Genomic DNA, 25,136 nt, shown 5'->3' on the forward strand with positions numbered 1-25,136 from the left:
TTTTTGTGGGGAACAGGCGGTGTTTGGTATATGAATAAGATTTTTAGTGGCAATATCTGAGATTTTTGTGCATCCATCACCAGAGCAGTGTACACTGTACCTAATGTGTAGTCTTTTATCCTCGACCCCTCCCACCCTTTGCCCCAAGTCCAAAGTCCATTGTATCATTCTTATGCCTTTGCATCCTCATAGCTTAGCTCCCACTTGTGAGTAAGAACATACGATGTTTGGTTTTCCATTCCAGAGTTACTTCACTTGGAATAATTGTCTCCAATTCCATCTAGGTTGCTGCAAATGCCATTATTTCATTCCTTTTTATGGCTAAGTAGTATTCCATGGTGTAGAATTATCTTTATTCACGTTTTCTTTATTCACTCATTGATCGATGAGCATTTGGGCTGGTTCCTTATTTTTGCAATTGTGAACTGTGCTGCTATAAACATGCATGTGCAAGTATCTTTTTCGTGTAATGATTTCTTTTCCTCTGGGTAGATAACCAGAAGTGGGATTGCTGGATCAAATGGTAGATCTACTTTTAGTTCTTCAAGGAATCTCCACACTGTTTTCCATAGTGGTTGTATTAGTTTACATTCCTACCAACAGGGTAAAAGTGTTCCCTTTTCACCACATTCACACCAACATGTATTTTAATTTTTTGATTTTTTTATTATGGCTATTCTTGCAGGTTTTTAAGGTCATATCATGTTGTGGTTATGATTTGCATTTCCCTGATAATTAGTAAGGTCGAGTATTTTTTCATATGTTTGTTGGCCATTAGTATATCTTCTTTTGAGATATACCTAGTGTAAATGATGAGTTAATGGGTGCAGCACACCAACATGGCACATGTATACATATGTAACAAACCTGCACGTTGTGCACATGTACCCTAGAACTTAAAGTATAATAATAAAAAAGAGAAAATTGTCTATTCGTGTCCTTAGCCCACTTTTTATGAGATTGTTTGTTTTTGCCTGAACAGCTACAATTCTTTGGTTTGTTATTTTAGTGGTTGCTTTAGGGTTTATAGTGCATGTCTTTAACTGATCACAGTCAACCTTCAAGTGGTAATATATGACTTTAGTATAAGAAACTTACATCAGTATACTTCTTCCCTTCTAGTCTTTAAGCCATCACTGTCATCCATTTTATTTTACATATGTCATAAATTCCATATTACTCTATTATTTTTGTTTAAACAATTATATTTTAAAGAGGCTTAAGTAACAATAACAAATCATATATTTGTCCGTGTTACTATTTCCAGTGCTCTTCATTCCTTTGTGCAGATCTAGATTTCAATATGGTATCCTTCTTACCGCCTAAAAGACATCCTTTAATTTTTCTTGTAGAGCAGATCTCCAGGTAAGAAGGTCCTAAGTCTTTACACATCTAAAAATGTATTTATTTCTTCATATCCATTATTCTCTTTTTGGTAGTATCTAGTTGGCTGTGACTCTAATCCATTAAACTTTCCATTTTGATTACGGTATTTTTCAAATCTAGATTTCTATTTGGTACTTTTTCCCAATCTACTTGATTATTTCCATACTCATGCTCTTTAATCCCCTTGTTTCTTTATGTGCAAGACACACTTTATGTGATGTTTGGTGACTCTAATATCTTAAGCCTCTGTAGGTTGTTTCCTCTGTCCATTGTTTCTGCTGGCTCTTGCCCATTATACATGTTTATAATTTTTGATTAAGAACTTACATTCCTTGAAGCTGTCTTCCATTTTGCTTTTGCCAGGCACCTGGAAGGCATTAAAAACCTCATGTTACTTTAAATTTGCAGCTTGAGACTTTTTAGATTATACAGCTTGTGTGTGAAGCCACCAGTGGAAGGGCTGCCCATGGTTATATGTTAATGTATACCCACTCTCAGGAGAGATGTTTTCCCTCAGGATGGACAATCCTGCTGCTGTTCCAGGGGCTGCAGGGACTGAGCGGGCAGGAGACAGGGGAGGCAGACAGGTTGATTCACAGTTCCCTCCTACACTAAGCCTATCTTTTTGGTGTCCTACTTTTTGAGGTCTTCTCCTAACCCTCCTAGCTTGGACAGGATCTTTTTTTTTTTTTTTTTTTTTTTTGAGACGAGTCTCGCTCTGTCGCCCAGGCTGGAGTGCAGTGGCCGGATCTCAGCTCACTGCAAGCTCCGCCTCCCGGGTTCACGCCATTCTCCGGCCTCAGCCTCCCGAGTAGCTGGGACTACAGGCGCCCGCCACCTCGCCCGGCTAGTTTTTTGTATTTCTTAATAGAGACGGGGTTTCACCGTGTTAGCCAGGATGGTTTCGATCTCCTGACCTCGTGATCCGCCCGTCTCGGCCTCCCAAAGTGCTGGGATTACAGGCTTGAGCCACCGCGCCCGGCCTTGGACAGGATCTAAACTTTGTCTGCTATTCTGCTGCCCCATCCTCATCCCAGACTATGAAAAAAGAGTTTCAGTACGACACTTGGCAACTATCTTAAGGGTGAAAAATGGCATCTAATTACTTCTTTGGGTTTCTACTTTCACTTTTTAATTTTGATTTTTTTTGCTTGTGAGAACTCTTATTTTGCAGCTCATTGATACATTTTTTAAATGGTTCACGATATGTATTCCAGAAGTTTTTGTTGTTTTCTGGTCCTTGTCAGCCCATGTTGCCGGAAATAAAATTCTTTCAACTTGTTCTTTAACAATTTACAGTACCCATATAGTCCTTCCTGTTCCAGAGGCAATAGAGTGAGAACACACACTTAGGAGCCAAGCTGGCCTGAGATCAAGTAAGATCCACCAGCAATGTGACCTCAGTAGCCTATTTACATTCTGAGCCTCAGTTTCTCACAGCGTGGGTGTGAGAATTAAATGAGGTAATATATGAATAACACTTAAAACAGAGACTGACACTGGTAAGGATGGACTTTCTTGTTGTTATTATCTGAAAATTTTGAAAACTTGTGAGCCTGAGTAACAGTTATACATCTTACCCAATGGTTCACTAACCTCTGGTCCCTGGCTACCCCGGCCCCTTCTAGCATGCAGTCACCCACACCCAGGCTTATACTGATGGAGAAGTGTCAACTATGAGCTATTCACTGGATGATAGGCCCAGCTACTCTCACAGATGCACCCAAAGTCCAGGACAGAATGCTCACAGATGGCTGCTGGTCTGAGAAATGTCCTCATCATACAAGCCTGAGTGAAAACACAGCCCCTTTACTACTAAAAAATCTGAAAACAAAAAAACATAATTTTAAATTTGGTATTTTTTATGATGTCATTTGTCCCAACAGCCATTTGACATCAATAGTCCTGATTACTAAAAATCTCAATGTTATAGAAATGTTCTCCTCCTTTTGGAAAACCATGTTTACTTTTCCCGAACAATACAGGGCTATCGGCAAACCCCTGAACTGATAACATAGCTCAGGGGCTACCTCTGTCTTAGCAGAGTAGCAGCTGAAAAAAGCAGACAATTCTTAACAAACAGGTAGATCAGGAACGCTCACTACTAAAAACATTATTTATTCGGGGCAAGTGGTATTTCTGATGTGCAAATGAAGCTTAAACTTCAGCTTTAATTTATAAGAATTAAGAAATGCAGATTAAATCTCTGATGCCATATTGTGAATTCAGTAAAAGTTAACTAATCTACCAGGGAAAGACAAACTTTAGCTATCCTACACTTATTATTCTGGAAATTTAATGAAAATTAAACAAGAAGACTCACAGAGTATAAGAATTGTCCCCCCGCCTTAACAGTGCTGTTTTCAGCTTCGGTTGCCTGAAACACTGCAGAATAATTCAGATTTTTTGTGACCTCACCTTTTTATTGAGTAAAACCAAAGTACTAAACTATAAATGTGAAAAAGGATGTTGGGTTTAAAAAGAAAAAGCCTCAAGACATCGAGCCTCTTAGATATTTTAAAAGTGAAGACTGAGAAGGAACTCACTGTTGCTAAATAGAATTATAGGATTATGGTCAATTTATAATCTTTTCAATACGGGATTTGAATGTTCTGATATTACATACGATGTACATACTTCATTTATATAGTACCTCCAGAGAAAAAAAAAAGTCAATATTTGTTTATACAGCATTTGGCATGTTATTCACATATGCAGTGATGTATACCATGTCAGAGCTAGAAAATACCTTAGATGCGATTTGGATTCAGCGCTGGGCGAGCCCGCCCCCGCTGAGCCCACCCCGTCCCCTACCACCCCGCCACGCCTCTCCCCGCCCTCTCCGCCCCCTGCCCCTCCGCCCCCTCCCTTTAGTCCCCCCGCCCCTCCGCCCCGCCCCCTCTCCGCCCCCTCCATCCAGCCCCGCCCCCTTCGCCCTGCCCCGCCCCTCCCCCCACTCCTCCCGGCCGAGCTCTGTCCCGCCCCCTCCACCTCGCCTAGTCCCCTCCGCCCGGCACCGCCCCCTGAGGCATGCGCAGTGCGCCTGCCCCGCGGGGCTGCATGTTTGAGGACTGCGCGTGGGTCTCCGAGACCGGTGTCTGAAGTCGTCAGTTTACTGCTTGTAACGAACATAGCGATCACCGGGAACCTGGAAGTAGAGACTCCTTTCCACCGTCCTTCCGTCCCTAGGGCTGCTGCTAATCCGCCCGCCGGCATCCAGGACCCCAGGCTGGCTGAACGCCGGCACCCATCTCGCGCCCCAGGGCCCGCTACGCGCCTGGCATAATGGGAAAAAAATCACCACGGAAAGGTCCAACCCCTCACCATGCAGACAGGAAGCTCGGCCGCACGTGTAAGGACTCTTACGCCCCTTGGGGTTTCACCCCCGCTTCGCTGGTTCCAAAAGCCTGGATCGGGGCCTCCTTGTCCTGTGGGGGCCTCTCAGCCGCAAAAACACAGGCCCGAGCCCGCGGGCCTCCCACGCGCCGTGCATAGGCTGCGCTTCTGCGCCTCAGCACTGCGGCTGCGGGACCACCTGGCTCACTTTTCCATTCGGATGATGTCCCTGTACTTCGTGGCTGCAGGCTCCTCAAGCCCCAGGTCTGTGCGGGGACGAGCAAAGCAGCAGAATATCCATGCTACATCTTTCTGGAGCACCCATTTTACTACCAGAGTTGGAAGGAACGAAGTTAAGTAATTTCCAAGGCAAGTAATTAAAATTTTACGGTGAAAAGCCTGGAAACTCTTCTGCCGGTAATAACTGTCAGACATATCTGTGGCTGAAATGTCAGACTTTCTCTGAGAAAAAAAACTGAGAACTTGTTTCCCATTATTTAAAATAGGAAAAATTATAGGGCACAGCAAGTCAATAGAAAAAACCTACCAATTTCCTAACTCACAGTGTGGCAGTAGGTTTAAGTTGCACATAAGTTAGGATGTAAAATACTTAAATGTTGCCACTTGGTCACCCACATTTGATATGGTTGTTACCATGCAGTTGCCTTGTATGCAGTAGCAGTGGCTTGAGACCAGCAGTATCGCTCATTTGTCAACACACCAAAGCTTTTCGAAGTCACCGTCATGATCCTGGTGGTCAACCAGTTGTTTCTGGAAGCAACATGTGGCTTTTCCAGCAAACTAGTTTAAAATGTTGTATTTCTTGAAAGCTCAAACTTTATCTCTACAACCATCAGCCAAAAAATTTGAGACAGATTCTTGTCTTTTGCCCAAACTGCACCATGATAGGGGCTCCAGGGATCCACCTGCTTCAGCCTCCCCAGTAGCTGAGACCACAAGTGTGCACCACCATGCCTGTTAATTTTTAATATTTTTGTAAAAACTACATCTCCCCACATTGCCCAGGCTGGTCTCGAACTTCTAGGCTCAAGCAATTTTCCTGCCTTGGCCTCCCAAAGTGCTGGAATTACAGCGGTGAGCCACCGACTGAGCTAGGAGTTAGAGACCAGCCTGGGCAACATGATGAAACCCCATCTCTACAAAAAATTTAAAAATTAGCTGGGAGTGGTGGCACTGCCGATAGTCCCAGCTACTCAGGAGGCTGAGGTGGGAGGATTCTTGAGCCCGGGAGATTCAGGCTGCAGTGAGCCGTGATTGCACCACTGTACTTCAGCCGGGGCAACAGTGCCAGACCCTACCCCCTCCCCCAAAAGAAAGAAAACTATTAGTTCATAATGCAGTTGATGAAATAATGTACATCCACAAAGAAAGGAGCAATCATAATATGTATATACTCAGTATTAAAATATTGTATATAGTATTACATATATAATATTGAATGCCTATAATGAATGGGGCACTGTTTTAAGCACTTTATTTATTTATTTATTTATTTGCGGCACCTGTGGGAGTTTATTAGGGGGAGAATTTCCTTAAATGTGCAGGGACCAGAAAGGCAGGGGTGGGAGGGGTCCGCAGCCAGGCTCCGTGAGGTGTGGTCTCCCCATGGACTCAGGTTGAGGGGTGCTCCTCCTCGGGCCCAGGCCATCCCTCTTCAGCAAGCGCATTTTCTGCTGGTGCTGCCGGACAAAGTCTCGCACACAGGTATCCAACATGGCCTTGGTGAGGACCCCATCCTCAGAGGCATACGCCTTGGCCTGACAGGACACAACCAGCTGTGCAATCTTCCGGCCCGACATGCCCTCCGTCAGCCAAGCGATCTCCACGCACTTCCTCCCATAGTCAAACTGGGCCAGCTTCAGGTGCTGCTTTCCTTCTGTGGCCGGCTTAAGAACATACTTGTCAAGATACATTCTCAGCAGGAGCTCCTGCTCCTCCTGCCGCGGCAGGTCGAAGTGAAACACCAAGTCGATGCAGTTGCGGATGTCCCAGTGGAACTGCTCGGGATGGCGGCTGGCCAGGACCAGCATGAATTTGTTGCTGCGCTGACTCGTGTGGCTTAGGAAGGCGTTCTGGGTGGCTCTGAGGTCCTCATTTATCTCCTCAGTGGCTCTCTTCAGAAGGAAGGCGTCCGCGTTGTCCACGAAGAGCAGGAGGCTGCCCCGGCTGGTATTGGCCCAGTCAAACAGCTTGTGCATGGCGGTCACGCCTTCCCGCCCCATGGGGGCCACGTCCCCGCCTGTCATGATGGTGTAGTCCATGCCCGAGTGCACGGTGAGTTTCGTGGCAAACAGCGTCTTCCCGGTGCCTGGTGGCCCGTACAGCAGGACATTCCTGTACAGGTTGCAGTTCTTCTTCGTGTTCTTTGTTGCTATGGCAATGTCGCGCACCTGCGCTTCCAGGCTGGGACTCAGCACAACACCCTCCAGCATGTCCTGGGGCCGACTGAGGAGCCGCCGGCTGACCTGGAAGGGGTGCTGCAGCGCCTCCAGCACCGTGATGCGGGACTTCTCGCTCACCAGGGATGGCTTCAACAGCCCAGCCTCGATGAAGCGGGCCCCGGCGGCTGTCGCATTCTTGGCTGATTTTACCCCGACAGCCAGCAGTGTCAGCCCAACCACCGTGGCTGTCACTGTGTCCTGGTCTGTCACAAAGGCACAGAATCTTTCCCCAAACATGGTGACAGCCGTCCTGATGGACGCCAAGAAGGTCTGATGGTGCTTCCGCAGGGACTCCTCCTGCTTCCCTAAGTTCTCCTCATTGACAAGTTGTTTGAGCTTGGACTGTTGCTCCGGCTGCAAAGTCTGCTCCTTCATCTGCACCAGATTCAGGGCATCCTTCGACATGGCCCAAAGGCATGGAGGCCACTGACATCTATCCCTTACGTGGTAACCAACGGACAGCCAAAGTGCATGACGGGACCACACTTATTTAAAGATGGTTCCTCCCAGGTGATTCAAGGATAAAGATACAATGGGTAATCAGTAACTAACAGGAAAAACTCTTGTGGAAACAGAGTTAAGAGGCCAGGCTCTGTGGCTCACACCTGTAATCCCTGCGCTCTGGGAGGCTGAGGCAGGTGCATCACCTGAGGTTAGGAGTTGGAGAGCAGCCTGGTCAACAGGGTGAAACCCTGCCTCTACCAAAAATACAAAAATTAGCTGGGCGTAGTGCGAGCCCCTGTAATCCCAGCTACTCGGGAGGCTGAAGCAGGAGAATCACTTAAACGTGGGAGGTGGAGGTTGCAGTGAGCTGAGATCACACCATTGCACTCCAGCCTGGGCGACACACACTCTGTCTCAAAAAATAAAAAATAAAAAATAAAAAAATAGAGTGGGCCAGGCGCGGTGGCATACACCTGTAATTCCAGCATTTTGGGAGGCCAAGGCGGGCGGATCACAAGGTCAGTGAAGGGGTGGCCTGCCCCTCCACACCTGTGGGCATTTCTCGTTAGGTGGAACCAGAGACTTGAGAAAAGAAATGAGACACAGAGACAAAGTATAGAAAAAGAAAAAGTGGGCCCAGGGACCAGCGCTCAGCATACAGGGGACTGGCGCCGGCCTAAGCACTTTATACTCATTATCCCACAAGGATTCTCTCTCGAGTAGGTCTGAGTATATTCAATTTAAAGACTAATTAGTAAGCAATACATAGAATTGAACAGGAAACTATTTAAAACATAGAAGGCTCTCAAAAATACAGTGTGGAATGAGTAATGCAAGTTACAGAGATACATAGCACATTTATAGAAAGTGTAAAAACTTACAAAGTTAAACAGTATATTATTTAGAGAAACGATATATTATTTAGAGCTATTATTATGTAATAAAAGTATAATGAAAGTCAGGGAAATAATACTTTTTGTAAAACTTCAGATGAATGATTGTCCTAGATGGGGAGGCAAAGGGTTATATTAAGGAAGGGCCAACCATGCAGATGGCTTCAAATGTAGTGGTGTAAGTGATGGCTACAATGTATTTATTTTACTTTTATGTGAGTCGGTGTGTGTGTGTGTGTGTGTGTGTGTGTGTGTGTGTATGTGTAGTTTTGTATGTATAAAATAGCTCATAATAATTTTTTTTTTTTGAGTTGGGGTGTTTCTCTGTCTCCCAGGCTGGAGTGCAGTGGCATGATCCCGGCTCACTACAGCCTCCAACTCTCAGGCTCAAGTGATCCTCCCACCTCAGCCTCCTGAGTACCTGGGACTATAAGTGCACACCACCATGCTTGGCTAAATTGTTTAAATCTTTGGTTGAGATGGGGTCTCACTCTGTTGTCCAGGCTGGACTTGAACTCCTGGTCTCAAACAATCTTCCTGCCTCTGCCTCCCCAAGTGCTGGTATTACAGGGTGAGTTGCTGTGACCAGCCTAATTTTTTATTTTTTATTTTTAAACAGCTTTATTGAGGAAAAATTCACGTACCTTATGATCCACTAAAGTTTACTATAATCACAGTTATGTGAAACCAACACCATGGTTAAGTTTAGAACATTTTTATCAGTCCTGTACCCTTTAGCTATCACCCTGTTATTCCCCCCAGCCCCTACCCCAGCTGTAAGCAACCACAAATCTAGTTGCCATCTCAATAGATTTGTCTTCTCTGGGCATTTCATATAAATCGATCCATATAAGTGTTTTTTCATGTCTGGCTTCTTCACATTTGTCTCATTCCAGAAGGTGACTGAATTGTTCCACAACTGGGAATACTAAGCTGTGGGGTGAATTTTTGGTTCCCAAGTGAATGTGAATGAGGCAGAGTGGAAGGAGAGTTCTTTTACTGAGGGAAAGGGGCAAGAACCAATGAAAGAAAGAGATCCAGCAGGAGGGGAGGGAGGAAGTGGGATGAAGAGCTGCTGAAAGCAAATGAACAGAGCTCTGGACCTTGACAGCAGAATAGAAGGTACAATGCAGCGGGGTGCAGGTCCTGAGGGGGAGGGAAGGGGAATGTGGAAAACAGCAGGTCATAAACTCTGAATTCCAGATGCTGAAGATGTGGGTCGCAGGGGTCTGGTCATCCCCTCACAGGCAGGGGCTGGAAAGTGGGGCTCTGCTCAGGTCCAGGAAGGAAGTGGGTACACAGGTGGTGTGGACATGTGCGTGGAAGCCCACAATGTTAGGTGCAGAACTTCAGGGAGAACCTGCATTTGGGCTCCAGGCTAGTTGGAAGTATTCTTTCATTCAGCAGCCTTCCCATTAAGTGCCTGCTGTGTGACAGACATTGTAGAGCGCAGAGATGCAATTTTAGCTGTCCCAGCCTTCCAGGGACTTCCCTAGAAGACTGGGACATGGTTATTTTCCATCTCCCCACGGTTCATGGAACTGTATTCTGCATAAAACGGGCAAAGTACAACTATCATGGATTAGTACTTGAAGAAATGAAGTTTTTACCTTCATGTTTTTTACGAAAGGCAGTATCTGAGATGTAGCATTCTATATCTTTGGCTTCTTTTTTTTTTTTTTTTTTTTTTGAGACGGAGTCTCGCTCTGTCGCCCAGGCTGGAGTGCAGTGGCCAGATCTCAGCTCACTGCAAGCTCCGCCTCCCGGGTTCACGCCATTCTCCTGCCTCAGCCTCCCGAGTAGCTGGGACTACAGGCGCCCACCACCTCGCCCGGCTATTTTTTTGTATTTTTTTAGTAGAGACGGGGTTTCACCGTGTTAGCCAGGATGGTCTCGATCTCCTGACCTCGTGATCCACCCGTCTCGGCCTCCCAAAGTGCTGGGATTACAGGCTTGAGCCACCGCGCCCAGCCTATCTTTGGCTTCTTTAATGTTAGCTATACAGACAAAATAGAAAATGAAAAAAATTTCCAATATTAAATATTCACATTGATGTCTGTATTAGTCTATTTTGTGTTGCTATAAAAGAACACCCGAGGCTGGGTAATTTATGAAGAAAAGAGGTTTATTTGGCTCATGATTCTGCAGGCTGTACCAGCCTGGCACCAGCATCTGTTTCTGGTGAGGACCCTGGGAAGCCTCCAGTCATGGTGGAGGGGGAAGTGGAGCAAGGAAGAAAGGAGGTGGGTGCCATGTGCTTTCAAACAACCAGCTCTCATGTTTCATAGAGGAAGGACTCACTCACTACAACCGGGACAGCACCAAACCGTTCCTGAAGGATCTGACCCCAAGACCCAAACACCTGTCACTAGGCCCCACTTTCTTTTTTTTCTTTCTTTTTTTTTTGAGACAGAGTCTCACTCTCCCACCCAGACTGGAGTGCAGTGGCATGATCTCAGCTCACTGCAAGCTCCACCTCCCAGGTTCATGCCATTCTCCTGCCTCAGCCTCCCGAGTAGCTGGGACTACAGGTGCACACAACCATGCCTGGTTAATTTTTTGTTTTAGTAGAGACGGGGTTTCACCGTGTTAACCAGGATGATCTCAATCTGCTGACCTTGTGATCTGCCTGCCTTGGCCTCCCAAAGTGCTGGGATTATAGGGGCGCACCACCGTGCCCAGCCTAGGCCCCGCTTTCAACATTGGGAATCAAATTTCTTTTTTGTTTTGTTTTGTTAAGGAGATAATCTCACTCTGTCACCCAGGGTGGAGTGCAGTAGTGCAGTTGTAGCTCACTATAGAAGCCATGGCTGAGCTGAGCCATAGCTTACTGTGGCATCCAACTCCTGGGGCTCCAGAGATCCTCCCACCTCCGCCTCCTGAGTAGCTGGGATAACAGGCTCAATCCACCATGCCCAACTAATTTTTTTATTTTTGGTAGAGACAGGGTCTCACTAGGAGATCAAATTTCAACATGAGATTTGGAGAGGACAAATTTTCAAACTGTATCAATGTCAATAGGTTTTTTTTCACTCATAAAGAGTACCTATGTGTTAGGAACTTTAGATGTTTAAAAAGTGGTGGCAGGGGAGAAATATATAATAACGGGCACACACTGTATAATTTCCTCACATTTTAAATTACTCTGATAACTAATACATACATGGATTTATGGGTCTGGAATTTTTTCAGCGAGACATTTGTTTATAATTAAAATGTGGATTTTATCTCCTTATCCCTTTTTAATTCAGTCCCAGGCCTGAGCCACCATCCAAACATTCCTACATTGAAGCTGGGGTTTTTCCCTGAAAACGTTGCTTGTTAGGAAAACAGGATACAGTTGCCTTGAGCCAGCTGGCCTTGGCCGCCAGGCCGCTCTCACGGGGAGTGTTATTCAGTGGGAAGTCGTGCTCCCTGCATGGCACCGCAGCCCCTCAGCTCTGAACTCAGCAAACACTGTCCCATTTTGCCCCCAGTAACAAGCACAGGGGCACCACCACAGGCTAGTACCCAGTGGGAACCAAGTCTTGGGAACTTACTGGAATTGTTGAAAGATATGTCCCTTTTTAGTAATGCATATGGCCCTAAATATTAGGTACAATCTGACTTCAGACTCAAGTCATCATGTGTTTTGGCTCAGCTGTGGCCTGCATATGGTATTGTTGATATTAGAAATGAAAATGCTGGTGAGCCACAGAAAGAAAAATCCTGTGTTTTCTGAAACTTTCAAACACCTTTGGCCTTGTTCGTTAATCACCTGGAAGGAAGAGAACCTATAAAAACTGGAAACGCAGTGGCCAGCAGCCAGCCCTTGAGAGGCTTGCTGAGCTGTGAGGGTCTGGAGGAGGATGCAGCTCTGCATTGCTTCTGCAGCCCCAGTGCAAAGCAATGTTGAATTCCAGCGTGATATCGAAATGAATGTATTTTACTGTAATGTTACATCTTACATTTTTTATTAAATCCTTTGTTTATAAATGGAAACAACAAAATGACAAATTATTTAACATTTTCATATTTTATAACCTTCCTGGCCTCTAGCAAAAAAAAAAAAAGAAAGAAGGAAAAAGAAATTTGATTCCCGATGTTGAAAGCAGACCGTAGTGAGAGGTGTTTGGGTGTTAGGGGCAGATCCTGCAGGAACGGCTTGGTGCTGTCCTGGCGTGAGTGAGTGAGTCCTTGCTCTATGAAACATGAGAGCTGGTTGGTTGAAAGCACCTGGCACCCACCTCCTTTCTTCATTGCTCCACTTTGCCTTCCATCATGACTGGAGGCAGCCTGAGCTTCAGAAGGAAGGCAGTCCTCTAAGATAGCCTGTCCAATATAAATATGACCTAGGCCTGTCTGGAGTTTTAAATTTTCTACTAGCCAGGTTAAAAAAACTAAAGAGAGGCCGGGCGCGGTGGCTCAAGCCTGTAATCCCAGCACTTTGGGAGGCCGAGACGGGTGGATCACGAGGTCAGGAGATCGAGACCATCCTGGCTAACACCGTGAAACCCCGTCTCTACTAAAAATACAAAAAAAAAAACTAGCCGGGCGAGGTGGCGGGCGCCTGTAGTCCCAGCTACTCCGGAGGCTGAGGCAGGAGAATGGCATAAACCCGGGAGGCGGAGCTTGCAGTGAGCTGAGATCCGGCCACTGTACTCCAGCCCGGGCTACGGAGCAAGACTCCGTCTCAAAAAAAAAAAAAAAAAAAAACTAAAGAGAAACAGGTGGAATTGATTTGTGATAATATAATTTATTTGACCCAATATATCCAAAATATCATAATGTGTGATCAGTATAAAATTATTAATGAAACATTTTACATTTCTTTGTCCTGAATCTTTAAAACTCACCCCATATTTTACACTTCTAGCATATCCCAGTTCGGAGCAGCCACATTCCTGATGTTCTGAGGGCTCTGACTCCCTGACCTCAGGAAGGTGAAGGGCCTGAACCGAATTTCTCTGCCAGGAGCCAGGGAGCTCCCCCTCCCTACCCACATCTCTTTTCGGTCCCAAAGGAAGAGAGAGTGCCCTAAGAGGGCAGGGGCTGCCAGCAGGAGGTGGCCACAGGTACAACACTGCTACCCATCTGCTGCTTGGTGGGGCCATTCTCCCTCCAGAGATCAGAGGATAGCGGGGTCCCAGGAGGTGGGCCCTGTCCACAGCGTTGACCTCCAGAGATTAGATTTGGAGGGAATAGATTCCAGACAAATGCTTTACCTTGCTATTTGGCCTTGGCCCTAGTGGTCAGGCTGTCATCTGTTTCCTCCTGTGTTGTGTGATACTGTGTGAGTTTTAAGCACATACGTGTCTACATGCATTTCTTTATAATTCAAGGGACCAAACTTCTAATAAGGGGAAAAGGAATTAGGTACCTAGATGGTTCCTACCGTTTGCCAGCTAACTTGTAATCAGCATGTTGTTAATCCTGGCATCCTGTCTGCTCTGGGTGTGTTAGTTCACTGTTACTGTGTAATAAGCCGTCCCAAAACTTATTTAGCTCATAATTGAGCAGGTCAGCAATTTATGGCAGGCTCCTGCCATGAATGAATTGTGATACCTGTAAAACCTGCCATACCTTTATCAGGCATAGCAATCTTCATGTGTATGTATGGGAGAAGGGCGTCAGCTGCTGGTGACCAGGCAGCTCTGCTGTTGAGAGTGAGTTGGCTGTGGACTGGCCAACTTCGGTTCTCTTCCCCAAAATGTTTCATCCTCTAGCAGGCTAACCTGGGCTTGTTGTCATGGAGATGGCAGGGTTCTGAAAGAAAAGGAAGAATCATTCAAGACCTTTTGAGACTGGACCCAAAACTGCCAGCTGGATCCAAGTCTTTGGGAAACAGATTCTACCTCTGGATGGGAGCAGCTGTAAAAGCACATTGCAAAGGGTGCAGATACAGGGAGGGATGAAGAATTGCTGTTGCTTTTGCAGTTAGCATCACTATGCCTTTTCTTGCAGACAAGATTTATATAACTGTCCAAGTCAAGGAACTTGTCCAAAGCCCCACAGCTACTAAGAGGGCTGTGCTGGGCCTCAGGATCTGCTCGGCCTGACTCCAGAACACAGCCACCTCCATGGGCCGCACTATCACACGGCTTCCCTGGGCCTTCCAGGTTCTGGAGGGTGACTCTTCTGCAATAGAGGCAGGATTCCTGCAAGATTCTCATCCTTGTAGTATTCTTCTCCGTTAGGAATATTCCTCTCCAGATAATGATTGGGAAGCGTCTTGGAATAACTTGGAATAATTTTGGGGAAATGGTTGAAGGCTGAGTTAAGAAATCAAGGCACTAGCACTATATTTTTCATTTCTAATCATAGGAGAAATTTGAAAACACGTATAAAGCACTCCACATGTTTGGAAATTCTTTTCATCTCATCTTGGCATTTGGAGGCTATTACTGGTCTTCAACACAGACTAAATCAAAATGCTGTGCCCAAAACAACCTCTTCCTCTGAAAGCACCCGATGTAAAGATAGACCTGCTGAGAAGACATTTCCTCCTGCTGCAATTTAGTCAAGCAGCTGAGCATGTCTTGAAGCCGTCCTTTGATTTTAACAGGACAGAGCTGTTTTCTAAGACTGCCCGCCACCCCTCCCTGTAAAGCTGAGATGCTGCAATGAGGCAAATCCCCACAGCACACAAGGAAATCAGGCACAGCCAATGCATCCTTTAGCACAGCTAAGGTTCTCACCCTTGATGCACCTTACAATTACCTGGGTGGCAGGGGGCTTTTAAAATTCCCAAAACTGAAGTTGCAACAGACCAGTGAAATCAGAATCCCTGGGGCAGGATCCAGACACCCTTGCTGTTTAAAGCTCTCCAACTGGTTACGGTGTGTGGCCAGCGTTGAGAACCACTGCTTGAAACCAACATCTTTTGATGAACTAGTAGCAAATGGTTTCTCAAATGAATGTAAAGTCTTTGCTGCTGAGCTATAGCCTTTCAGTCTTACTTGCGTTATTTACATACTGTCTTTTGCAGGACCTGACCTCTGCTACTCATTTTGTTTGACTCAACTCAATTTCACAAGTACTGAGTGCATATGATGTGCAGAGCACCATGCTAGTTATTGTGTCCTTGGTTTGGGGAGGACTTTGCTGGGAAATAAAATCACATCGTCAGAAATAAGAGTCTTGCTACTTACCAAATTGAGGCAAAAATGGGAAGACCTAGGGGGTCTCACCCAAGGGTTGGGACATTAATAGATACATCAGAATATGACAGTTCATCTGATGATGCTGTGGGTAGAAGTATCCCACTTTGAAACAAAAAAAAAACACTGCTGTTACTCTGAGATACTAAATTATGTGTGCAAATATGTGGTATTTAAATATTTTGTTGATACATAGCATGCATACAGAAATATGGGCATAAAGCGTTCACTTATGCTCGACATATATTATGACAAAGTTAATACACGTGGGTAACCACGAAATAGAAGCAGCCTCACTCATGTGGTCCACAAGCGCTTTCTCCCTCCCTCCTCCTCAAAGGTACCAGTGTCTTAACAGCTGACATTATAGATCAGTTTCGTCTTTCTGTGCAAGGTGTTTCATTACAGAAAAGTTTAAATATATGCAAAATGAACAAAACTGTATAATAGACCCGTGACCCAGCTTCAACAGCTAGTAATCATGTGCCATTTTTGTTTCTTCTGTACCTCAGCCCTTTCCCTACCCCTCACTTTATGTATTTTTTTAGTTCTTTTTTGGTGAGGTAAGATATACATGCATTGAAAGGCACAAATCTTAATTGTACAGCTTTGAAATATAAACAACACCCATATAACCATCACCCCTTTTCAGAATGGAATATTTCCATCATCCCCAGAAACCTCCCTCATGCTCATTCCTAGGCAATTTTTAACTCCCCCAGAGGAAAGTACTGTTGTGGGGGTTTTTTAACCATTAAGTTCATTTTGCTTGAAATCATACAATATACATTTTTATGTCCAGCTGTCTCAGCATAATGCTTGTGAGACACCTCCATAGTGTGTATTTTAGTTTATTCCTTTGAATTGCTGAATAGTATTCTGCTGTATAAATGCACTGTGGTTTCTTCATACATTTTTCTGTTGATGAATATTTGGGCTATTTCCTGCTTTGGGATATCATATTAGTAAAGATCTATGAATATCCTTATACAAGTACTTTTTTGTATTGTTTTATTCCTTTATTAGCATTGAAGTGACACATATTTTCATTTTTTAGCAGTTGCTCCAGGGATTACAATGTGCATCATTAACATTCTCACAGTCTAGAGTTAATATTGTACTATTACAGTGAGTGTAAAACAGAAAAACTTACTACAGAATAGCACCATTTATCTCCTATCCTTTGTGCTGTTGTTGCCATAAATTTTATATCTGTACATGTCAAAAACCCCACAACACAGTATTATATTTGCTTTAGTCATAGATCTTTAGATGAAATTAAGAGGGAAAAAAAGAAAAATATATTAATAAATATTTGGAGGGAGATATTTTGAGGCCACAGAAACATACTGTTTCTTCTTTAAGTTTCATCCAATTTTTGCATTCATTGATGACTCTTTCCTGCAGTAATGATTACTGTAGTGTTCTAGTGGTAGTTTTCTATTTGTGCTATCCTTCAACATTTATTACTTGGAATTCTTCTGTGAGGAAGATTTGTCTTTCCTTCCTGATTGATTTAATCTTTTCTATATCAGTATGGACTTGTGGCTATTTCTTTTATGTTCTGGGTTATAATTTAGTGCTGTCATAATTATTTGCCACTCACATTGTTCCACCTTGAGCCACAGAAAGCTCTTCCAGGTTGGCTTCTTTTGACATGTCTCCACCCTTTTATGTTTTTTAAAAGCACTTTTTTATTTTCTGGCACTGCAAGATGCTCTAGTCTCATCTTGTGTTTTTCATGGCAGGCCTAGAATTAGTCTTTTCTCCAAGAAGCCCGGGTTTCTTTTATAGGAGAATGGTATATAGAAACTAAGATCTGGGTACTGGGTGTGCTCATTAATACTGGGATATCACTGCTTCTAGGCTCTCTCAGCATAGTTTGGAAACATTCACATGTTTCCAAACATGTATGCATGAATACAAACTCAGCATCTACCTATCTATATCTGTCTATCTAAACAGATACATTAAAATAGACAAAGGTTCATACTGACATTCCTAACTCCAGTGCAGCACCTCAGGATTTATTCTAGCATTCTCCCTTTGCTTATTTGTAACTCTTTCACCTACAGAGAGAAACTGGGATCTAATTCTCTGAAATATATTTGCTAACATGGAAAATCATTTCAGAATTGCTAACCCATACCCTGAAACAAATTTGCCAACAGTATATTTGTGTACAGTTCTTGAGTCTTACAGTATGCAGTCAAAACAGTATTTTCCAAGGTTACTTAGGTGAAGACTTTTTTCCCCCACACTCTTCAATATGGGTTAGTCATAATTTGTAATGCAGTAAGATTCATTTGTCACCCACTGCATTCCATCCGACCCCCTCACCATCTTTGTTGATTTTTAAATTTACGTTGAATAAAACCTGTAGCAGACGCTTTTTCTACATCAGTTGAGATAATCATGATTTGCCACTCCATTCTGTTAATGCAGTGACGTTTGAATGTTCAACCATCCTTGCATTCCAGGAATAAATTCTTCTTGGTCATAGTGTATAATTATTTTAATATGCTGCTGAATTTAGTTTGTTGGTATTTTGTTGAGGATTTCTGCATTGGTATGCATCAGGGAAGTGATATGGATCTCTAGTTTTCTTGTCTACTTTTTTTTTTCTGGCTTCGGTACAGGGTAATTCTGACCTCATAGAATGTCATAGAATGAGTTTAGAAATGTTCTCTCATTTTCAATTTTTTAGAAGAGTTGTATTAGTGTTATTTAAATGTTTGGTAAGATTCACCAGTGAAACCATCTGGTTCAGGGCCTTTCTTTGTCAGAAAGTTTTTGATGACGGATTCAATCTTAGTAGTTACGGGGTCTATTCTAATTTTCTGTTTTTTCATTATTCAGTCCTAGTAGGTTTTGTATACCTAAGAATTTGTCTATTTTATCTAGACTGTCCTATTTGTTGGCAAACAGTTGTTTATAGTACACCTCTTATAATTCTTTATTTCTGTAGAATTCATAATAATGTCCCACTGTCATTTCTGGCTTTGAGTCTCTTTTTCTTAGTCAATCTAGCCAAAGTTTTGTCAGTTTTGTTCATCTTTTCAAAAACCAACTTTTGGTTTTGTTTATTTACTGATAAGGAGGGATTTATTTCTGTCATATACTGTTTGTTGTTTATATGCCTTACAGCTTTTTTGTTCTTCATTTCCTACTGTCTTCTTTTGTATTTAATTGATTTTTGGTAATGAAATGTTTTAATTTCCTCATTTCCTTTTGTATATATTCTATTTTGTGTGTGTGTGTGTGTGTATGTGTATGTGTGTGTCATCATGGGTATTACATTTAACTTGCAAGTTTATTCATTTTATTCAGTTGTATAAACATACTGTAATTTATTTATCCATTCTACCCTTTATGGTCCTTTGGATTTTAATTATTGGACTTTTTGTTAGAGCAGTTTTAGATTTACATGAAAAAATGAGTCAGGGAATTCCCATATACCCAGTCTCCTGCCCACATGCTCTGTTGTTACCCTTACAGCCTTGCCTTGTGGTACATTTGTTACAGTTGATGAACAATGTAGAAACATTATTATTAACTAAAATTCATTAGAGGTCACTCTTTGTGTTGTACCTTCTATAATTTTGAGAAATGTGTAATGACATGACATGTATCCATCATTAATGCAGCATACAGAATAGTTTCACTGTCTTAAAATATCCCTTGTGCCTCAGCTATTTGTTTCTTTCTTTCACCCTCCCCTTCCCACAACCCTGATAACTATTGCTCTCTTTACTGTTTCCATAGAATATCATGTGGAATTTTACAGAATATCGTATGGTTGGAATTCTATAGTACATAGCATTCAAATGGGCTCCTTTCACTTGCCAATATGCATTTAAGTTTCCTGTGTGTCTTTTCATGGCTTGTGAGCTCAGTTTTAAATCAAGGAAAAATAATTTATTGTGTGAATCCACAACAGTTTATCCATTCACCTACTGAAAGGCATCTTGATTGCCTCCAAGTTTTAGCAATTATGAATAAAGCTGTCATAAACATTTACGTGGAAGTTTTTGTGTGAATATAAGTTGTCAGCTTATATATAAGGGTATACTTAGCTTTATAAGGAACTGCCAGGCCAGGCACAGTAACTCATATCTGTAATCCCAGCACTTTGGAAGGTTGAGATGGAAGGATTGCTTGAGCCCAGGAGTTCATGACCAGCCTGGGCAATATAATTAGACCTTGTCTCTACAAAATAAATTTAAAAATTAACCAGGCATGGTGGTGCCTGTTGGTGTTAATATAATTGTTATGCAACCTGCTGTAGGAAGTGACGATCCTGTGTTCTCTAAGATGAACGTAATGAGAATCACTCAAGTCAGTAGTCACAACCCATCATTAGCAGAAGCTCAGAAAATAAGATGTTAAATGCCTGGCCATTAAGTTTTCTTATCTTTGTTCATTTCTACAGAATCATCTCCCCTGCCCCACAAACGTGAAAGAAAAGACAAGAGAAGCACCCGAGAAGAGGAGGGGAGAAGTGCCCCAGAAAAAAGTCATCCAGTCTCTGAAGCTTCACCCAGGTGGGCACAGGCCAGCCAGCCTCTCCTCTGGTTGCCCAGCCAGCTGCAGGCTGTCATATAACCTTCCACCCGGCGTGCTTTTGAGTGTGTGGAAGTGCTGTATGCCCTCTTCTTTGAAAACCTGTTGAGCAAATGCCTCCGCATTTTATGCCCCTTCAACCTCCACCTCCAGGGGCCCCCAAGACCAAACATGCTGTGCACACACAGCAGCTCTTTGTGTCCCGCTCCTGGCCGATCTCCTGCATCATCTCGTTGAGCTCCATTGAACTCCGCAGTCTGCATACTCTGTGGAACTCAGGGTCTTCTTGCTCCATGGAACTCAGGGTCTTCATTTTCCATGGAACTCAAAGTCTTCTTGCTCTGTGGAACTTGAGGTCTCCTGGCTCCATGGAACTCAGGGTCCTTGTGCTCTGTGGTACTCGGGGTCTGTGTGCTCCATGTAACTCGGGGACTGCATGCTCCGTGGAAAGCACTGGGACACACTTGACCCCCCACACCCACACATACATCCTTCATTTTAATCCTGCCCCTCACCTGTCCACCCTGTGAGGCTTCTTCACCCCCACTCTGCTTTGAGCTCATGCCGGGTCTTTCGGGCTGGCCTGAAGCATGGGTGTTGGTAGGAGGAAGTGGCTGAGGTCACACGTTCAGGCAAATTCTGCTGGTGTTGCACCTGATGGAGCTGCCTGGAGAGGATATTTCCTTGGAGGATGTGCCTTGGTGGCCACTGGCTTCTTATGCTGCCCACACCGCTGCTGATTCCATGGAGGAGCCACAGGGCCACACTGGGGGCTGTTCTGGAATTGGTGGTTTTCATCTGCACGTTAGGTAAGAACTGGCAGGCACCTTGGCTGTCCTTGTGGCCTCTGCCCTGCCCCTGGCCCTCCCCAGGTTGCTGATTTTCTGAGCTGCTGCTCTTCCAGGAGGAATTAAAGGTGGGAATGGCTGAAACCTGTGCTTTGGATTAGCAGAGACCCTAGGCTGTGTCATGCAGAAAAGGGAAGGATTGCAGATGGTGGCGGGATCAGCCGAAGGCAGGGGCTTCACTGTGATGCTGGAGCCCTCCATGTTGGGATGTTTGCATACAGCCCAGGTTCAGTTAGGTGGCCCATCAGCGAGTCCTGGATCTGGTCTCACTCACAAGCCATGGACAACATGAGCTCAATTTGCCAGGGCTCCCTGGGAGGGGATTGGAGAGCCTGAGAAAGAGGCTGGGCTGCCTGTTACGCCCACCCCACACCCTGCCTCCTGTAACCCCTTAGGAGGTCAGCCAGAGACAGTAACTCAAAACCTCGGCTTTGGGCAGCCAGATGCCCAGAAATGAGGGAGAGGGCAGGCCTAGACACCAAAATAAAAGTCTATATATTTTAATATAAATACCAGAGGTGTTTGAACCAGAACAACTCCATCTTGAATAGGTCCTGGGTAATTTAGACCCCACCCTTAAGCCTGGAGAATCTTGAATGAGGCTGAGACCTACTGGGCTGCATTCTCAGGAAGGCAGGCATTCTAAGTCACAGGATGAGATAGGAGGTCGGCACAAGATACAGGTCACAAAGACCTTGCTGATAAAACAGGTTGCGGTAAAGAAGCCAGCCACAACCAAGATGGTGATGAAAGTGATGTCTGGCTGTCCTCACTGCTCATTGTATGCTAATTATGCATTAGCATGCTAAAAGACACTCCCACCAGCATCATGACAGTTTAGGAATGCCATGGCAATGTCAGAAAGTTACCCTATATTGTCTAAAAGGGGGACAAACCCTCAATTCCAGGAATTGCCCACACCTTTCCTGGAAGACTCATGGATAATCCACCCCTTGTTTAGTATATGATCAAAAAGTAACAATAAGTACAAGCAGTTGAGCACCCCTTGCCACTGCTCTGCCTATGGCGTGGCCATTCTTTCTTTCCTTTACTTTCTCTAATAAACTTGCTTTCACTTTATGGATTTGCCTCAAATTCTTTCTTGCACGAGATCTAAGAATTCTCTGTTGGGGTCTGGATCAGGACCCCTTCCCAGTAACATAAATATGAAACAAAGGTCCATAAATTGCCCCAATTGGAAACACAAAATTTACTATGAGGATTTATATAACAAAGAGATAAAAGGGGCCCTGATTGTCTTTTGTGCCTATACAGCATGGGCTCCAGATTAACAAATGCTAAAATGCACCAATTGACAAAGCTTCATGAACTTAGTCAATGCTGGGACTCAAGTTACAGTTATACCTGGGATAAACACTGCAATGCCTGTAATCCTGGCAAAATAACTATAGAGGAAAAATAGGCATGCTTTATTTTAACTGTAGCTTTGCCCAAATTTCACATAGGCATAATACTCATTGCCCTAAAATATGCTCAAACACAATGAATAATAAATATGATTCAATTAAGTCTTTGGCACTTATAAATTGGCTTGGACCTTGGAGGTCCCCAGTTAAAATAGTTAATATGACTATGACTATGAGACAAATTGGACCTTGCAGATCCCCAGTTAAAATAGTTAATACGACTCTGTAAGTTATAGCCAGATGTGTTAGTTTGCTAGGGCTACCAGAGCCTGGGTGACTTTAACAATACAAATGTATTTCCTCACTGTTCTGGAGGCTGGAATTCCAAGACTGAGGTGTGGGGGATTTGGTTTCTCTGAGGCCTCACTCCTGACCTGAGATGACCCTTCCTATGAGCACACCCAGCACTGAGGTCTCTATGTCTCCAGATTTCTTCTTTTATAGCGACACCTGTCATGTTGGATTAGGGCCCACCTTAATGGTCTCATTTTAACTTACTCACATCCTTTAAAGGCTGTATCTGTAAATATGGGCACATTCTGAGGTACTGGGGGTAAGGGCTTCAACATGTAATTTTGGGAGAGACACAATTCCGATGTACAGGACCTTCAAGTTTAAAACTTAATATATGAAACCTAATTAATAAAAGAGTGATTCTGTCCACTGTTTCTCCATTAGACAGCTCAGTCTTGCCTGTGCTTAAGCCTGGAAGAAGTAAGTGGTGCTTCACAGTAGAGTCCTACAACCTTAACATTGTAATCCTTTCATTAAGGCCCCTATACCCAATAGCCAGTATTAAAGAACTTACTGACCCCATCCAATCAACAACTGGTAAAGATTTTGCTATTATAGATTCAGCCATCATGTTCTGTTCAGTGCCTACTTCAATAGCCTCTCTGCCCTAATTCACCTTCACCTGCAATGAGACATGGTACTTCTTTTCTAGGCTACCCATGGGGTACCCCAACATCATTGCCACCACATATAGTCTTCATAGAGTGCTTAAGTACACCCAGCTTTCTCCAGGAGCTCAGGTTACCCCAGACCCTCATCCGAGACAGCATTGCCCTGGAGCTCATAGCTGGAGATGACATCCCCCAGGGAATTTGATCTCTACAGGGAACTCAAACTCAGGGAAAACTTTGATCTCTACAAACCATGACATGTAGAGAGGCTCACACATCTGATTCAACAATCCCTGATCCAGTGGTCCATGGACACATTTGCCCACAAGGAATAACCTAGAATCTCTCTCTGGTGGGGGTCAGGGGCTGAGTAGAACTTAGTTTTTAATCATTAGACATAGGCAAGGTGTTTAAGTTACTACACTTTCAAGCAGTATGGCCCTCACTCAAAGTGAGGTAAATATTGCTGCAAAGGAGCAACAGCTGCATTGTTGGAGTTTTGCTTTTGAGGGCTGTGTGTGTGTGTGCGCGTGCACGTGCATTGATTTCTTTCACAAAATACATTTTCAAATATTTCCTTACTCCAATCAACATTGCCCCTTCCTTTTAAATAAAGTTTTTGAAAACTAATAAGCCTATTTTTTAATTTACATTTTTTACTTACATTTCTTTACAAACTGTTTGCTATTAGTCTACAGTGAAAAGTCAACACTTTATAAAATAAGATTGGCATTTAAAAGCTTGTCAATTCTAATACTTTGAAAGGCTATACCCATTGTCAGAAAGTCTGGGCTATTCAAAATATTTTACAAAATTCTGAAACTTTGAAAAGTTGCAAGATTTGGGGACAGCAAGATGAGGTGTTTTCTCTAACAGCCAGTTTTGTTCACTGTATTATGAAATAAGTACTTTTTAAATTAACAGCTTGAATTCCAAATTATATTTTTGAAAATCAATAATGATTTTTTTAAAAAAAAAATCTGTTGTACCTTTATCTTAAAATTCATTTCTTATCTATTTTCTAGATTTGATGTTTTGCCATTTTATTTTATTTATTTTTTTTATTTTTTATTTTATTTTATTTTATTTTATTTTATTTATTATTTTTTTTTTTTTGAGACAGAGTCTCGCTCTGCCGTTCAGGCTGGAGTGCAGTGGCCGGATCTCAGCTCACTGCAAGCTCCGCCTCCCGGGTTGACGCCATTCTCCTGCCTCAGCCTCCCGAGTAGCTGGGACTACAGGCACCCGCCACCACACCCGGCTATGTTTTGCCATTTTAAAGGATACTAGACAAGAGGATCTCAATTTGGATCATTATCTTGGGCTCCTAATATCCTAATATAATTTTAAATCATCCCAAACAATGCATTATTACCATATATATCAACAATTCCCAAACTGCTATAAGCTATGTATACTATTGATATTTTTCAGCTAAAATATAAATACATAAAAATATAAAAATATTTTTAACTATGTGTTGTTATGCAATAATGCACTTTTCAAAAAGAAACGATATACCAGTCTCAAGAATACCTGGAAGCTGCATGAAAATTCTTGATTCCTTTTAAATATAGTGACAGAAAAAGATGTAAATCTAACAATTGGCTGTTTTTATTGTATAAAGTTTTTTCTATAAGTACATGTGAATTAAGTATTTGTTATTCCACATTTCCCATGTCACCGATGCTGTGTGCCCATGGCACGGCTATTCTAACACTGCAGCTGCGGGG

The 25,136-nt window shown here is 43.4% G+C and overlaps 2 pseudogenes; one reads left to right on the top strand and one right to left on the bottom strand.

Moving 5' to 3' along the window:
* The first annotated feature begins 4,424 nt into the window (after positions 1-4,424).
* On the top strand, positions 4,425-22,151 carry LOC139361516 (putative uncharacterized protein LINC02693; annotated as a pseudogene).
* LOC139361515 (ATPase family AAA domain-containing protein 3C pseudogene) lies at positions 6,355-7,589 on the bottom strand (annotated as a pseudogene).
* Positions 22,152-25,136: the final 2,985 nt, after the last annotated feature.

Source organism: Macaca nemestrina, unplaced genomic scaffold, assembly GCF_043159975.1.
Source record: "Macaca nemestrina isolate mMacNem1 unplaced genomic scaffold, mMacNem.hap1 Scaffold_56, whole genome shotgun sequence".
Taxonomy (NCBI): domain Eukaryota; kingdom Metazoa; phylum Chordata; class Mammalia; order Primates; family Cercopithecidae; genus Macaca; species Macaca nemestrina.